This window comes from Apium graveolens, chromosome 2 (genome assembly GCF_009905375.1).
Source record: "Apium graveolens cultivar Ventura chromosome 2, ASM990537v1, whole genome shotgun sequence".
Lineage (NCBI taxonomy): Eukaryota > Viridiplantae > Streptophyta > Magnoliopsida > Apiales > Apiaceae > Apium > Apium graveolens.
The window spans coordinates 13,930,504-13,949,012 of NC_133648.1; the positions used below are offsets into that span (position 1 = coordinate 13,930,504).

At 37.3% G+C, this 18,509-nt stretch overlaps 1 pseudogene; it reads right to left on the minus strand.

Moving 5' to 3' along the window:
• Positions 1-837: 837 nt before the first annotated feature.
• Positions 838-18,290, minus strand: LOC141685673 (UV-B-induced protein At3g17800, chloroplastic-like; annotated as a pseudogene).
• Between the last annotated feature and the right edge of the window lie 219 nt (positions 18,291-18,509).

Genomic DNA, 18,509 nt, shown 5'->3' on the forward strand with positions numbered 1-18,509 from the left:
CAAAAGGGAAGTAGATTTTATGCAAAAATATATACATGCGCTCCTGTTATTATTAAGTACTGAATTCTATACACAGCATTCCTCCATTAATCAAAAGCCAAGTTGATAGCTACTAGGAGAATAACAAAACCCAAGTTGAAAATTTAATCAAATAATATATACATACATCCTCTTCTATAACCTCTTTTATAAGAGTATCACCGATATCTCACGAGTCCTTGTTTATAAGAGCTTCTCCAATATTCTATTTCTCGCTAGTTAGGAAATCTATAAACACTGTAGTAGCTTAATGTCCTTGCATGCACATATTACTTTAACAATTATGAACTAAATAATCTGAATCATCTGTATATATAAAAATAAGCTAATAAACCATTATATTTCTAGATTTCTTTTGGTTTGGAATAAAATCGATTTTTACTGAAGAGAACATTATTGATTTTAGCACGAAAATGAGGCACCAAAACAAAGCAACATCATGTCCATCTTCAACAATAAGAAGGAATTAAAAGGGTAGGTCTATGTAAGTGCAGAGGGATGTGTGATGACGCAGGCATACATGCTTTGGTCTATGAATGTACACAATCAGAAAATTATCACTTAAATCTAGCTATTACTTGTGCTGGTATCAAATTCAAGACTGTGTAAAAAGACTTACGTCGACGAGGTTGGATATGGCAACACATGTGCCCTGAACAGTCATGTAAACCAGGTTTGAAAGACTGTACATTCATTTCATAATCGAAGGAGTGATTCTAGCCAAGTGCATAGCAAGAGAATCAAAGCATTGAACAAAAATGGCTTTCAGAGTCAAAAGCAAGAGAATATATACAGTACTCAACCAGCCATGAAAAGTTTCTCCCCTCTAGTTAGTTTTGTTTTAAGCTTATATGCACTATCCACATACTCCTCGCCGTCCCAAAGAAATGAACTGAAAGCTACAGCCTCCAGAACAAATCTCTTCTGGCTCACCAGAGAAGTGGATATAATCTCTTCTACTTCTACTAATCCAGACTTCTCATCACCAAAGAGAGCATAGCTATGCTTCTCTATAAGATTCAGAGCCTCCCTCAATTTTGGTTTGACACACATCTGTAATACTTCAGGATCAAACCCCATTACATAAGAACTCCGTTTTTCATGTCCCTTTACCTGGCTACATGAAGCTTCACCTACAGCTGTTACATGTTTATTCTGAACTTGACCAAAGGCAATATTTAAACCGCACGACCAAAAATCTGATAGGGAAAGGCGGGTGCCAATATTGGCTCGAAGGTCATGGTTCATGTCAGTCAGGCTCAGTTCAAGGCGATGCCTCATGGAAGCAGACTTTAAAAAGTAGTTGTACAAGATTGATGCAGTATAAATTTGGCAGAGCCGGAGCTTTGATAAATTAGTTGTAGCCCAATTGTTTGTTACACTAGAGTCAGAGGCAGATCCTCTAAGGGGCAAGGGGGTCAGCCGACCCCCCTTAAATTTCTAGTTTAGTTAAATTTGTATATTCAAATTATATAAAAATTAAAAATGACCCCCCTTAGTTTTTGCAAGAAAAATTTTGCCCCCTACTTAAAATCTTTTAATGTCAAAAAAATATTGAACGAGCATTTATAGTTAAACCTCTTTAACATTATTAATTTTGATTTTGATAGAACTATAATGAAGTTAATATGAAGTTGATTTCTTGCCTATCATGCCTTAATCCACATAATTCTTTATCAGATTTTGATTAAAAATCTATCCTTCAGAATTTGATCAAATACGTCTTCTAATCACTTGAAGATCAACTTTTTAACTATATAGTTGACACAAGAACCAAAGTTGATTTTCAAAATTTGAATGGTATTCTTGACCTCGTTCAAAAAATGGTTGAAAAACACAAAGATATGGGTGTAATTCAGTCCGGACAATCCGTGTTGCGAGCCGGGTGTAATTCGAGTCGGGTTTATTTGAGTCGAGCGGGCTCGTTTAGTTTAACGAGCCTAAACCTCTGCCTGAACCCGACTTGTTAATTTTCACGAGTCGAGCCAAGACGACTCGTTTAGCTAAGCGATCGTATTTTTGATTTTCAGGATTTTCAGCCAAAAATATTCTCAATAATCTAATGTATAAGATCGTTTTTTTGATTTTTTAGGCGAGCTCAAGCTTATTTCGAGCACTCGAGCAGAACATGCCAAATGCTTGGCTCGAGCTCGTCAAATTTTTTTTCCGACCCCCCTTATATTCGAAGCTGGATCCGCCACTGACTGGAGTCTGCTCTCCAGCCAATAACAGCGCCCAAATGATCTCTTATCATCTCCAAAACCTCCAAGCTGTGAATAGACTCTAGCTCTCAATCCTTTGAGGGGTATATTTTAAGTCTACCGTTATATATACACTGTGAAAGCCTTCGAACCAAATGCACTCTGATTTCGGAAAACTTATAAGAGATTAACATATACATGACATCTTCGATTGTCGTTTGGGACTCCTGCTCTTTCAGTTGAGCTATCCTCCTGGTATTAGATGCATGTTTAATTAGTGAAGCCATACAAAACATAGACTTGTTTCAGCAAAAAAGTTTCCACAAGTCGAACAATTCCAAGCATGAGATAGTCAATTACTACCATGTTCATTTACCTATGATGCTAAGTCCGACAAGTGCCAAGATTCTAAGAATTTCCCGTACAAACATGCATATAATATACCAATAAACTCCTTAGTTATTTACAAAGACCCTTATTTAAATATTTAATTCAGTTTTTTTCCTATTTACAACTAATATACCAAGACACATTTCAAGACACTTCCTTGAATCTCAAATTCAGAATATGTTTTTTCTCATGAGACCTTTATCAAACAGTTTGCAATCAAATTATATATCTAGATACATACGACCTTGTATTGTAAATTTACCTGAAATTCGTTCGGTTTTGATGAGTGTTCGCCTCTGTCGCCGCGGGATAGGGTCGCAACGGGATAGGGTTGCAGCAGAATAGGGTATTGAGGAATAGGGATAACTGGATGTGTCTCCGTGGTATTGTTTTTTGTGTCTCCTGGTATTATTTTTGTTCTAATTTAAATTACATATAAAAAAGTGTTCTATTTTAAATTGTTCTCTATTTCAAATATAATATACATATATGTATTCTATTTTTAATTATTTTCTATTTCAAATAAAAATTGTTTTCTATTTCAAATATAATATGCATATATGTGTTCTATTTTAAATTATTTTTTATTTCAAATAAAAGTTGTTTACTATTTCAAATATAATATGCACATATGTGTTTTATTTTAAATATAATAAATATGACCAAACCAACTACCAATCAAACTTGTATTGTTTCATTTTTAATATAATTATATTATAGATACGACAATCATTTTATAAATATTATTTATTAGTTTCTTTGTAATAAGTTAGTTATTTTCAATTTTTGTTTTTTAAAATATTTGTTTAAAAAATACTCCCTTGGGGCTTCATTATGACACAATACTTGTACATATCTATTCCCTATACAATTATATGATTAATTGTCATTATTGTTATTTATTTTGCTTATTCGATAAATATCAAAGTTTTTTATATTATACTCGCTTAGTAATAATTTTGTATTTAATTTTTCAATCAATGTATAATATAATTAATGTAGGTAAAGATGAAAATTTTGATTCATGTTAATTACAAAATTTTAATATAGAAGATTTTTTTAAAAAAGACATGTATTATTGACCCGAGTATTTGTATTAGTGCACTATCCACTGATTGTTAACACCTATGAGTTTATTTATATAAAATTAAAATTTTAATTAATTTTCAAAAATTGAAAACTAACGTTACAAATCTACTAATTATTAACATTTAAATTAATTAGTTAATTTATTGTTAGTATTGATCGGTGAAATATCAATTCTTTTGTAATTATAAAATTATTTTATTTATTTCTTTTATATTTTAGAAGAATTTAGAGTTTAGTATATCATAGATATTTAATTTCCTACTATTTTTAATGATTTTAATAATTTCCCATCCATAATTTTATTAATTTTATTTCATATCTATAACTATACTTAAAAATATCACAACCTATAGCGTTGGCATTTCAATACCGACACTAAAATAAACCCGAAAGCGTCGGCATTCAGAAGACGACGCTTTAAACAAAATCTAAAGCATTGGCATTTACAAGCCGACGCTTTAAACCAAACCTACAGCGTCGGCATTTTAAATGCCGACGATGTACGTAGAAGTTACAGCATCGACATTATAAAGACCGACGCTATATATGGAGTTTTAGGCGTCGGCGTTTTCAAGCCCGACGCTACAGATTGTCAAAAGCGTCAGTTCTATGAAAGACCGACGCAACAGATCATTGACAAATGCGTTAAACATCGGTTAAAGTTACAACCGACGCTTGAAGAGTGTTTAAGCGTCGGTTTTATATTCAACTGACGCAAAAAGTGTGACGCAGAAGGTTCTTTATGTACTAGTGTATCAAGGAATTCTTCAGAAATAAATGAACGAGTAGCTCCAGAATCAATTAATATTTTTGAATTTACGGAATTTACACTAAGACTCTGCACTGTTTCTTTTATTGTCATGTTGAAAGTTCTTGTTCTGGGTTGATTAGGCGGCGGTGGAGGAGGTAATGCCAACACTTTCGGAATAATAACTACCATTGTTGGTCCTTTACAATTCCTAGCGATATGCCCTTTCTTTCCACACTGGTAGCAAGTAATTTCTGCTGTTTTTCCCGTTGGATATTCGTTAGAATAGTGCCCTTTCTGCTTACATTTGAAACATGTCACATCCGCTTTGATACAGATGCCAGTATATTTCAGTCCACAAGTTCTGCAGTACGACACTGGAACTTTGACAATTCCCTGCTGGTTGGGGGCTTGGAAACGATTACATATTTTCTGGATACCTTGTCCTATCCTTTTAAAATTCAAATTTGTCCGGGCTTAAAATCCCGGCTTCCTGCTGGAGCGGTCTTGGAAACTTCCCTGTCCTCTTTCCTTTTGAGATCTTTCGCTTTCTCCCTCAATAATCAAGGCTTTCCGGACTATGACGATATATGTTGTTAATTCAAAAACTGCAACTTGTCCACGGATCCAAGGTCTTAATCCTTCTTGAAACCTTTGGACTCATTTTTCTTCAGTATCAACTTGTTCTGGGAAAAACCTAGCCAATTCAGTAAATTTATCTTCATACTCCGTCACGGACATACTTCCCTGCTTCAGTTCCAAAAACTCAATCTGTATTTGATTTTTCACATAACGAGGAAAATGTTTCCCGAAGAACAGCTCTTTAAACCTATCCCATGCAATAACATCTTCACCTTCTAAAGCCTTTTTAGATTCCCACCAATAATTTGCTTCTCCTTTCAACAAGTAACTAGCAAAGTCAGTCTTCTGATCTTCACCTACCTTTACTAGCGCAAATGCTTTCTCTATTTCTTTCAATCAAGTGGTAGCCTTAATAGGGTCTGCTGTCCCATCAAATTCTGGAGGTTTAACCGACTGAAACTGTTTGAAAGTAACAATAGGTAGGGCTGGTGGTATCTGGGGCTTAGGACAAGGTCGTTGTTGTAATATTTGCTGTTGAATCTGCTGCTGCTGTTGCTACATCTGTTGTTGCATCATTACCATCTGTTGTTGCATCAGATGGAACATTTAGTTTATGGTATCATTGGTCTTTTCTTCAGAATTGCAGTTAGAGGTCTCAGTCCTAGTCTTTCTCTTGGGTGCCATTTGCTGATAATAAAACAAGTGATGTCTTTTTAACAGTTTATTAAACAATTGACAGTAGGTAAGAAAACAATTTATCATGAATTAACAAAATTTAGATAATGGTTCGAAGAAAGAAAACAGTTTGCTTAATCTAAAAATAGGAAATATAAACAGTTTATGTTAATATAAAACAGAAAATGTAAACAGTTAAATGAAATATTTACTTTTTTTTTCTCTTTTTTTCAAGGTTTAAAGTACGGAAAGCTGTAAAACAATAAAATAAAGGTAAATGCTGAAAAACTGTAAAGACTGAAATTTAAATAAAAGAAATTTGAAAAAGTTCATTTTATATATGACACCAGCCTCAGGTGTAAGTGCTTGGTACAAAAAGTCTCGCTCTGCTGGTCATAACTGCGGCTACAAGTCAAACTAACTACTGTAAGTCAAGCTGCTACTACACACATACACTATTCACTATGTCATACTAGGCTGCATCTTTGTACATCTGTCAACACCACTACATCAGTCCTCTGTAGTCAAAATCTCAGAACCCCGGCGGAATACGCCTCAGCTTGTCTCGAAGTATCTGAACCAACGTCTGTGCTAAACGGAAAATCCTGTAAAACTCCGTAAAAGAAGGCATCTCGTCATGTATCAAATCATCTAACTCCCATATAGTGCTCATCAAAACAGACTGTAACCTCTGTCTCATCATATAATTGGGCTGCAATGCGGCTAATGGTTCTCGGTCTCTCTGATCAAACAAATGCATAATCTCTCTATACTGAGCTCTCCAGTACTCAACGTCCTCTCTCATAACATTGTACTCATAATACGGTACCATATGTGGCTGTGCAACATGTCCTATAGACTCCTGTTGTAATAACTCGAATTTTTAAAACCTTGTAAAATGTTTAATGAATAATAACTCTTCTTTGGTTTATTGATTTCATTGGTGGTTTTAGGTTTCAGAAACCATACCAAGCACTCCCAAGACTTCACCATCATCAAGAACACATCTCAAGCTTTCAATAATGGTAAAAATCTTTGACCCAACTTTATTTAAGATTCAATTTCAAGATCCTTTTACTATGTAGTTGTAAACCTAGTTTTAGTGGTGATATTGTTGAGATCTTGATGTTTAGTTAAGTAGATTTAAGATTGATTGTTGTTGCCTCAAGAACATGATGTTCTTGAGAGGAGTTAGTGTGTTGATGATGATATGATGATTGTTGGTGGTAGTATAAAGATTTAAGGCATAAACGAAACTCCGATCGTAAACGTAATCTCGCTAAAACAAACAAAACGTAACTTTGAGTTTCTGCAGAAAGTCCCGAAGATGTAAACTATAGTTTCTTGAAAATTAACCCTTGTTTATGATAGACAATGTTATAAGTAGCGTTTAAGCGGTTGAATCGCTTGATTCTGATTTACGGATCAAAAGTTATGGCCGTTTTACTAAAAGTGATTTATGCGACAAAAATTGCTACGAATTATGAACTTTGAAAATATAAAAGATCGACTTTAGAAGGTTCATAAATCATGAAATAATTACAGAGAGTAGAATATTGAGTTTCTAACTTCCATAAAATTTCAAATAAGAATAATGATTTTTCAATTTTATAAAAATATCGGAGTCGAGACCGCGCGATTAGAAACCGTAGAATCCATAAGCGTAGCCGACGACGAAAATGAAAATGAACTTAAGATACTTTGAAAAAGGAAGCGACCATGATGTTAATAAGGACTTAAAGGAATAATAAGGGTAATGTAAGTTGAGAGGGTGCATGATAATTAGCGCATGAGTGCGAGTAGCCGTAAATTAGAACGAGACCTAACGAAATGAATTGTGTTCATGATTATAGATTTCCGAGCGGAACCTAAAGAATCCTCCACCTCGAGATACCCAGGAAAGTTTACGAACCCAAATCCATTTACTGTTGTGTTGTGAAAGGATTGTTTTATTATCATTGCATAAATACCATGCTTGCCATGATGCATAGTAATTGAACTTTTCGCATAATGTAGCGATGTTGTATGATAAGTATATATTGTAAAATATTTAATTCCACTTTAAGCGTGACGTATGATTATAAGACCGAGTGTCAGTCGGGATTTTAAGATGAAAACCCAGGAATCATTCTGGTGATATTATAGGACGATTATAAGTCCATAATAGTACGTTTTAAAGGGACACAACGCCCACTTACGAAATATTAAAATACCTCGAACTATTATTAAAACGATTTCCCAAGATCATATTCCCTCAACTATATTTTATTGTTCAAATAATAAATATTATATACCTATTCCTTTATTATGGGAGAAGTATACTCCAACGATTATTTATTTCAAACCCGATTAAACATTAAAGATTATTAATTGCGTAGACATAAACTAGTTGAGGAATATTATTTTAAATATTCTTTTAAATAGTAAACTCATTTGAGGTTTAATTATTTATCGATTATCATTTAATTGATTATTATTCATTAAAGGGTTTATTTATAATTTAAAAATCATAAAACCTGATTTAAAATACTTTCTGATTTTTGGAAAATCATTCGAATAATTTCAGATCGTAGGAGAATATTATCTCGACTTAGTTTTATATTTTGAATATAGTTTCAAAGGAAAACTCCCCCCTTATTTAATTATCTGTTGACAACGGTCAACTCACATTCTTAGTACTTCCTCCGAAAACTTTCGGAAGTACATATATATATATATGAAGTAAAGCTATACCTATCAACAAGAAAAATGCTTGGGGGAACTTTGATGTGGTTCGAGTTCTCGGGATATGATAGGATCTCCTAAAGGACAAGGGAGGGGTATGATCCAAGTACTTCATATATTGGATAGACTACTGGTACCGTAGGAGACGGTACAACATGTACCTAAGGATCTGTGAAGTGTGTGTATACCCGAAATGAGTACACATAGCCCGTATGCGGCAAAGGTGATAACCGGGATACCAAGGTGTCGTCCTTCTACTAGTAGAAAAGGTTACTTTTATCGTAGTACGACTGATCATCGTATGCGGTGGCTCCAACGAATGTCCTACCAAGGGAAATTATTTTCGAATAAAATGTAATTATCATATATAATGTTTTACGTAAGTTTATCATATAGTCATTTTCATACTGTACATTATTATGTTGGGCACTATAGCTCACCCTTGCTTTCTTTTAAATGACATAACACAACAGTGAACCAAGATGCCTACCATGAGAACCACATCCAGGAAACGGGTAGGAAATGGCCAGCTGTTCCGTAGATTATTTGGTGTTGTACCGCAGGTAGTCCGAATAAGCTGGATTGGTTTTCTGTTGTTTTTAGTTCGGCTTATTTATAAGTATGACTTATGTGAGGTAATAAATAAGAAACATATATTTGGCCGACGGACTAGCCTTACTTAAAGGTTATTCCCCGGTAAGACTTAATTACTTTTGGGTTGTAATAATTATCACTTTACTCTAGTAATGAGTGGTTCATTTCCAAGATAATAACTTGTAAGTGTGTGTGTGATAAGTGTGGGGTCATAAAGTTTGAGTATTTATATATTATGGTGTGAGGTATGTGGCTTATAGTGGTTTAGATGGCGTGGCCTCCGAGATTCCCGACCCCGGATTTTGGGGCGCCACAGAAATAGTATCAGAGCCTTAGGTTATCAAATCTTGGAAACGATAGGATATAGAATACGTAGACATAATGATAATAAATAATCAATTAGAGCTCAAGTCAAGTTCATTGTCAGGCTACACGGGTAGTCTTGACAGTTTTAACCCTCAAGGGAATTGTGACTCTAAGTTAGTAACACCTTGCCTATTGTGTCAGGTACCAGTGGAGCCTATGAGGGAGGTTGACCCTGTTAATGATATTATGGTTCCTGAGCATGACCCTACTCCCGAGCCAGAGGACCCACCCATTGATGACTCAGATGATGACCCTACTCAGGATGTCCCGGAGGAGGAGACGACCTTCCTATCCCCATAGCTGGAGGGATGTAGAGATGTACCCTCACCCGACTATTCGCTCTCATACACAACCCCCAGGGATGTAGAGCCCTTCGCCCTATACTGATAATGATGAGGTGGATGGGATATATGCACAGGTCTACGAGGCTTATGACATATCCTCTAGCGACCCATACTCAACTCTACCACCCCCGGCGACCATACATGTAGCTGTACATGACTGGCTAGTGGCTCAGCTTAACGCTGAGATCACTGCGGCATATGCCCGCTTTGCGGATTTATGCCAGGCACTGACAGCTGAGAGAGCCATCCGACTAGGATACCCAGAGGATTTTAGAGCTGCTTCCCCAGCCATAGTCCGTAGGGAGATTGATGGGATCGAGCTCCGTACCCAGGTTCAGATGAGGATGACGGCGATTGGAAGATACATTCCGGTAGTTGATGTAGAGCTGATGTTGGTAGGAGTGATGAGGAGGGTGCATGACCTCACGTGCAGTGACAGTGACTGAGGGACTAGTGACTATATATGGACCTTGAAGAAGGCCGGGTGACTTGTCACCAATTTTGATAGGATAGCTAGCAGTAGATAGCATTCCTAGCCCTTCAGGGTATACGGCTTATGTATTTGTATTTAAGATTTTCAGGACAAGTAATGGTGTATTATAATCAGGCATGTATGAACTCGGCTAGTTGTTTTGTCCCCCAGATATAAGTTGGAGACCCTATGGTATATATATCTAGTAGTTATTTAGAATTGGATTTCCATATTATTGCACCTAATAAAAACATGGTAAATAGTAAATAACATGCTTACATATGAATAAATTAATCCAATTATAAAACATTGCGATTATATTGACAAATTTTCATTATCAGAACAATGCCACCCCGTAGAAGAAGAACCAGGGCACAACCCACAGAATCTGTTAACAAATAACGAAATGAACCTGACCCTGTAGTGAATGAAGAAAGTGAAGAGGACCTAGACTATAATGAATATGATGAGGAAGAATATGTAGAAGAAGAGGTTGAGGATACCCATCAGGGAGGGAACCCCATGAATGAATTTATGGAACTGTTAAGAGCAAATATGAACCAACATCCTATTCCACCACAGCCACATGCTGCCCAACAGACTGCAGCCACTGCCTTTAGGGCCTTCAAATCTCTTAAACCCCCAGAGTTTCTAGGATCTACCGACCCCATTGAGGCACGGGCCTGGCTCAAAGAGATAAAAAAGTCCTTTGAGATACTAGGTGTAGAGGAATGGCACAAGACCATTTTCGCTTCTTACATGCTGAAAGGAGAAGCTACTCACTGGTGGGAGTCCAAACGAAACCTAGAGATTGATGTTGTGATCAATGGGATATGTTTACCCGGCTATTATTAGAAAAGTATTTCCCTAGGTTTATGGAAACCCAGATGGAGATTAAGTTTCTGGAGTTGAAATAGGATAGGATGACTGTGGCAGAGTATGAGGCCAAGTTTACTGAGCTATCACGATTTGTGCCTGAATTTGTGAACATCGAAGAGAAGAAAGCGCGAAGGTTTCAGCTTGGTCTGAAACAGTGGATCCAAAACCGAGTGGCGGTACTAGAGCTGACATATTATGCCACCTTAGTGCAGAAAGCCTCGATTGTTAAAGCTGGCATTGAGCAGAGTGTGAAGGAAAAGGAAAATAGGAAGAGAAAGATAGGAAACCAAGGCGGAGGAGGAGGAGTAGGAACCGGGAATAGGAGCCTTCCAAGCAGGTTTGTCAGGGGAGTGATGTCCCAACCTGCACGAGGCCCCGGATTCAGAAAGGCCCCAAGTTAGAGTGTTGGCCAGGGCGGCGGACAATCTAGGGCAACATTTCATAGCCAACCACATGCCCCAATACCAAAATGTCAGACATAAGGAAAAAGATACCTTGGGGTGTGCACCCAGGCAAGAGCCCCTCTGAAATGTTACAGGTGCGACCAGCCCGGACACCTTGCCAATAACTGTCCCCAATACAGCAAGACATGTTTCCAATGTGGAAAAGTAGGGCATATGAGGAAGGATTTCCCGACGTTGAACCCCTAAACTTAGGGATGAGTAGAGCTACATCCAGCCGACCCCAGCTGCTAGGACCTTCAACTTGACCGTTAAGGATGCTGTCCGAAACACTGACGTGATAGCATGTACCCTTCTGTTAAATTCCGAACATGCAAATGTCCTATTTGATTCTGGAGCAACCAAGTCATTTATATCTCAAGATTTTGCTAAAAAGTTAAAACTTAACGCCATACCCTTATGTGAGATATTACAAGTGGAAATAGTAAATAAAGATATAATTCCAGTGAATCAAGTACACCCTAAGTGCAAGTTGAAATTAGAAGGGAAGGTCTTCGAGGTTGACCTAATCCCATTTGCGTTAGGAGAATTTGATGTAATCTTAGGAATATATTGGTTATCCAGTAATGGAGCGCAAATAGATTGTGAACATAAGAGGGTAAAGATAAGAGTGCAAAATGGAAAAGAAGTAGTGTTTAGAAGTCAAAGACAGAACCAGAAATTTCTGACCATGCTACAGGAAGGAAAGGTAACAAGGCCTATTTGGCTTATGTGGTAGATACCAAGAAGGGAGTCCCTAATATACAGGACATACCCATAGTGAACGAATTTGAGGATGTGTTTCCAGAGAACTTACCAGGGTTGCCACCTGACAAGGAAATAGAATTCGTTATAGAATTAGCACCAGGAATGACACCAGTATCAAAGGCCCCATATAGGCTAGCCCTAGTTGAGATGAAGGAACTAGCTTCTCAACTGCAAGAGTTATTAGATAATGGAATGATAAGACCCATTGTGTCGCCATGGGGAGCGCCAGTACTGTTCGTAAAGAAAAAGGACGACAATATGAGGTTATGCATAGACTATCGAGAGCTGAATAAGCTGACTATTAAGAATAGGTACCCTCTCCCTAGGATTGATGACCTATTCGATTAACTCAAGGGAGCGGTATAGTTTTTCAAAATAGATTTAAGGACAGGGTATCACCAGTTGAAAATCAAGCCTGAGGATGTACCGAAGACTGCTTTTCGTACTAGGTTTGGACACTATGAGTTATTAGTCATTTGGGCTAACCAATGCACCCGCAGCCTTTATGGATTTGATGAACAGAGTATTCAAAAAGTACCTAGATATATGTGTGATAGTTTTTATAGATGATATTCTAATCTACTCAAAGACAGAGCGAGAACATGCAGAACATTTAAGGATAGTCTTAGAAATCTTGAGAAACGAGAAATTATATGCCAAGTTCTCGAAGTGCGAGTTTTGGTTAAGAGAAGTTCAGTTCTTAGGATATGTGGTGAGTAGCAAAGGAGTTTTAGTTGACCCCTCCAAAATAGAGGCGGTATCCAACTGGGAAAGACCAACTACCCCAACAGAGGTTAGGAGTTTTGTGGGTTTAGCAGGATATTACCGAAGATTCATGCAAGACTTTGCTAAGATAGCTGGTCTACTGACTAGACTTACCCGGAATACAAAAAAGTTTGTATGGACATAGAAATGTGAGGAAAGCTTTCAGAAACTGAAAAGGAGGCTGGTGTCAGCACTAGTGCTCGCTTTTCCCGATGAAGAGGGAGAGTTTGTGATATACAGTGAGGCATCACTTAAAGGATTAGGATGTGTACAGATGCAGCACAACTAAGTTATAGCGTATGCCTCTCGGCAATTGAAGGAGTATGAGAGCAGATACCCGACGCATGATCTAGAATTAACAGCCATAGCGTTTGCCCTAAAAATTTGGAGACACTACCTATATGGTGAGAAATATGAGATCTACACAGACCATAAAAGCCTCAAATATATTTTCACTAAGAAGGAACTGAACATGAGACAGAGGAGATGGTTAGAGTTGATTAAGGACTACGACTGTGAAATTTTGTATCACCCGGGTAAAGCCAATGTGGTGGCTGACGCCCTTAGTAGGAAGGAAAGACTGAAGATGATAATGACATCAGATGAGTTAATTAAAGAATTTGAGAAAATGGAAATCGACGTGAGAATGACCGGTAAAGGAACAGAAGGATTATTTGAGGTTAAGCTAGTGCCGGAACTGACTGAAAAGATACGAGTATGTCAGGAAAAGAAGATGACTGAAGAAAGAGGAACATTGACCGGTGAGGAAGTGAGATGCGAGAAAGATGAGAAAGGGATCATGAGGTATGCGTCCCGAATTTGGATACCAAATGTGCAAGAGTTAAAGGACAAGCTGTTGCACGAGGGCCACATCTCCAGATATTCAATCCACCCAGGAAGTACGAAGATGTACCGTGACCTTAAGGAATATTATTGGTGGCCTAACATGAAGAGAGAAGTAGCAGAGTGGGTCATCAAGTGCTTGACATGCCAGAGAGTGAAGGCTGAATATCAGCGACCTAGTGGACTATTACGGCCCCTGTAAATTCCAGAATGGAAATGAGAGCTTATAGCCATTGATTTTGTGACAGGCCTACCAAGGACAAAGACCAATCACGACGCCATATGGGTTATCATAGATAGATTGACCAAGTCCACACACTTCTTACCAATCAACGAAAGGTACACCGTAGACAAGTTGGTGGACATTTACTTGAAAGAAATTGTAGTAAGACACGGCGTTCCTGTAGCCATAGTGTCAGATAGAGACCCAAGGTTTAATTCTTGATTTTGGAGAAGCTTCCAAGAATACGTAGGCACCAGACTAAACATGAGTATGGCTTACCACCCCCAGACTGATGGACAAAGTGAAAGGACTATTCAGACCCTAGAAGATATGCTGCGAGTATGTACCATTGATTTTAAAAGAAATTGGAATGATCACTTACCCCTGATCAAATTTTCTTACAATAATAGCGATCACGCTAGCATATGAATGCCTCCGTATGAAGCTCTTTATGGAAGGCGATGTCGCTCTCCCCTATGTTGGGATGAAGTTGGAGAACACATGATAATAGGACCAGAGTTGGTCCAACAGACCAGGGAAATGGTGGGACTGATCAGGAAAAGACTGGTAGCAGCTCAGGACAGACAAAAGAAGTACGCCGACCAGACCAAGAAGGATAGGGAATATGAAGTAGGAGAATTAGTGCTATTGAAGGTATCTCCGTGGAAAGGAGTGATGAGATTTGGAAAGAAAGGGAAGTTGAGTCCCAAAATCATAGGACCCTTTGAAATTTTGAGGAGAATAGGACCTCTAGCTTACAAGCTCTCCTTGCCTCCTAATCTGCAACAAGTGCACAACGTGTTCCATGTGTCCATGTTAAGGAAGTACCATGCAGATGCACGACATGTAATAGAATACGAGTAGGTAGATTTGCAACCAGACATGACCTACATGGAGCAGCCAGTAAGGATACTGGACCAAAAAGAACAAGTGCTGAGGAAAAAGACTATGAAGCTGGTTAGAATCTTATGGAGGAATCAAAATATCGAAGAGTCAACTTGGGTACTTGAGAATGCAATGAGAAATAGATACCCCAACTTATTTTTTAATTGATTCCGGGACGGAATCCTTGTTAGAGGGGAAGACTGTAATAACTCGAATTTTTGAGACCTTGTAAAACGTTTAATGTATAGTAACTCTTCTTAGGTTTCTTGATTTCAATGGTGGTTTTAGGTTCCAAAATCCATACCAAGCACTCCCAAGACTTCACCATCATCAAGAACACATCTCAAGCTTTCAAGAAAGGTAAAAATCTTTGACCCAACTTTATTTAAGATTCAATTTCAAGATCCTTTTAGTATGGAGTTGTAAACCTAGTTTTAGTGGTGATATTGTTGAGATCTTGATGTTTAGTTATGTAGATTTAAGGTTGATTGTTATTGCCTCAAGAACATGATGTTCTTAAGAGGACTTAGTATGTTGATGATGATATGATGATTGTTGGTGGTAGTATAAAGATTTAAGGCATAAACGAAACTCCGATCGTAAACGTAATCTCGCTAAAATGAACAAAACGTAACTTTAAGTTTCTGCAGAAAGTCCCAAAGATTTAAATTGTAGTTTCTTGCAAATTAACCCTTGTTTATGATATACAATGTTATAAGTATCGTTTAAGCGCTTGAATCGTTTGATTCTGATTTACGGATCAAAAGTTATGGCCGTTTTATAAAAAGTGATTTACGCGACAAAAACTGCTACGAATTATGAACTTTGAAAATATAAAAGGTCGACTTTAGAAGGTTCATAAATCATGAAATATTTACAGAGAGTAGAATATTGAGTTTTCTAACTTCCATAAAAATTTCAAGTAAGAATAATGATTTTTGAATTTTATAAAAATATCGGAGCCCAGACCGCGCGATTAGAAAACGTAGAATCCATAAGCAGAGCCAACGACGAAAATGAAAATGAACTTCTGATACTTTGAAAAAGGAAGCGACCATGATGTTAATAAGGACTTAAAGAAATAATAAGGGTAATGTAAGTTGACAGGGTGCATAATAATTAGCGCATGAGTGCGGGTAGCCATAAATTAGAACGGGACCTAACGAAATGAATTGTGTTCATGATTATAGATTTCCGAGCGGAACCTAGAGCATCCTCCACCTCGAGATACCCAGGCAAGTTTACGAACCCAAATCCATTTACTGTTGCGTTGTAAAAGGATTGTTTTATTATCATTGCATAAATACCATGCTTGCCATGATACGTAGTAATTGAATTTTTCGCATAATGTAGCGATGTTGTACGATAAGTATATATCGTAAAATATTTAATTCCTCTTTAATTGTGACGTATGATTATAAGACCGAGAGTCGGTCGAGATTTTAATATGAAAACCCGGGAATCATTCCGGTGATATTATAGGACGATTACAAGTCCATAACAGTATGTTTTAAAGGGACTCAACGCCCAGTTACGAAACATTAAAATACCTCAAACTTTTATTAAAACGATTTCCCAAGATCATATTCCCTCAACTATATTTTATTGTTCTAATAGTAAATATTATATACCTATTCCTTTATTATGGGAGAAGTATACTCCTACGATTATTTATTTCAAACCCGATTAAACATTAAAGATTATTATTGCGTAGACATAAACTAGTTGAGGAATATTATTTTAAATATTCTTTTAATGAGTAAACTCATTCGAGGTTTAATTATTTATCGATTATCTTTTAATTAATTATTATTCATTAAAGGGTTTATTTATGATATAAAAATCATAGAACCTGATTTAAAATACTTTCTGATTTTCGGAAAATCATTCGAATAATTTCAGATCGTTGGAGAATATTATCTCGACTTATTTTTATATTTTGAATATAGTTTCAAAGAGAAAATCCCCCCTTATATAATTATCTGTTGACAATGGTCAACTCACATTCTTAGTACTTCCTCCGAAAACTTTCGGAAGTACATATATATATATGAAGTAAAGCTATACCTATTAACAAACAAAACGCTTGGGGGAACTTCGATGTGGCTCGAGTTCTCGGGATATGATAGGATCTTGTAAAGGACAAGAGAGGGGTAGGATCCAAGTACTTCATGTATTGGATAGACTACTGGTACCATAGGAGACGGTACAACATGTACCTAAGGACCTCAGAAGTGTGTGTATATCCGAAATAAGGACACATAGCCCGTATGCGGCAAGGGTGATAACCGGGATACGAAAGTGTCATCCTTCTACTAGTAGAAAAGGTTACTTTTATCATAATATGACTGATAATCGTATGCGATGGCTCCAACAAATGTCCTATTCTTCAATTGGAATTCTGATGCAATACCGTAACCCAAGCCTAGGTGCTGGGTTTACTATTAAAGTATTCGCAGGTTAATAAAATCCACTAAAGGATTGTTTTTATAAAAGGTGTGTATCACCAAGGGAAACTATTTTCGAATAAAACGTAATTATCATATATGATGTTTTACGTAAGTTTATCATATAGTCATTTTCATACTGTATATTATTATGCTGGGCACTATAGCTCACTCTTGCTTTCTTTTAAATGACACAACATAACAGTGAACCAAGATGCCTACCATGAGAATCACAGCCAGGAAACGGGTAGGAAATGGCCAGTTGTTCCGTAGATTGTTTGGTGTTGTACCGCAGGTAGACCGAATAAGCTGGATTGGTTTTCAGTTGTTTTTAGTTCGGCTTATTTGTAAGTATGACTTATGTGAGGTTAAGTATGGCTTATTTATAAGTATGACTTATGTGAGGTAATAGACTTAATTACTTTTGGGTTGTAATAATTATCACTTTACGGTTTAATCTACTCTAGTAATGAATGGTTCGTTTCCAAGACAATAACCTGTAAGTGTGTGTGTGTGTGTGATAAGTGTGGGCTCGTAAAGTGTGAGTATTTATATATTGTGGTGTGAGGTATGTGGCTTATAGTGGTTTAGATGGCGTGGCCTCCGAGATTCCCGACCCCAGATTTTGGGGTGCCACACCTGTGATGGAACTCTCTGCATCCCTGTACCTTGCTGTGGAAACCCCATCTGTAACTCTTCATCATGCTCACCCATACCCTCAACTGGAATCATCTGATATATCTCTGGCTCTGGGGCATGCACCTGAATAGGAGGTAACACTGCTGGTGGTGGAAGCTCTAGCTCTATCTCTGGCATAAACTAATGCTCTACTAGGAGTGGATGTGGGAGCATCGGCTAAAAGAACTCTAATTGATCAAACATCTCTACCGGATCATGGACTATCCCCGTTACTGGGGGTGCTGGCTCCTGTGGCAATGGTGGAGGAGGCGGAAGAGGTGGAAACATATACTCAGATACTGGTGGCACAACTCGCGCAACTGGTCCGGTAACTGTCCTTTCAGAAGAACCCGAATA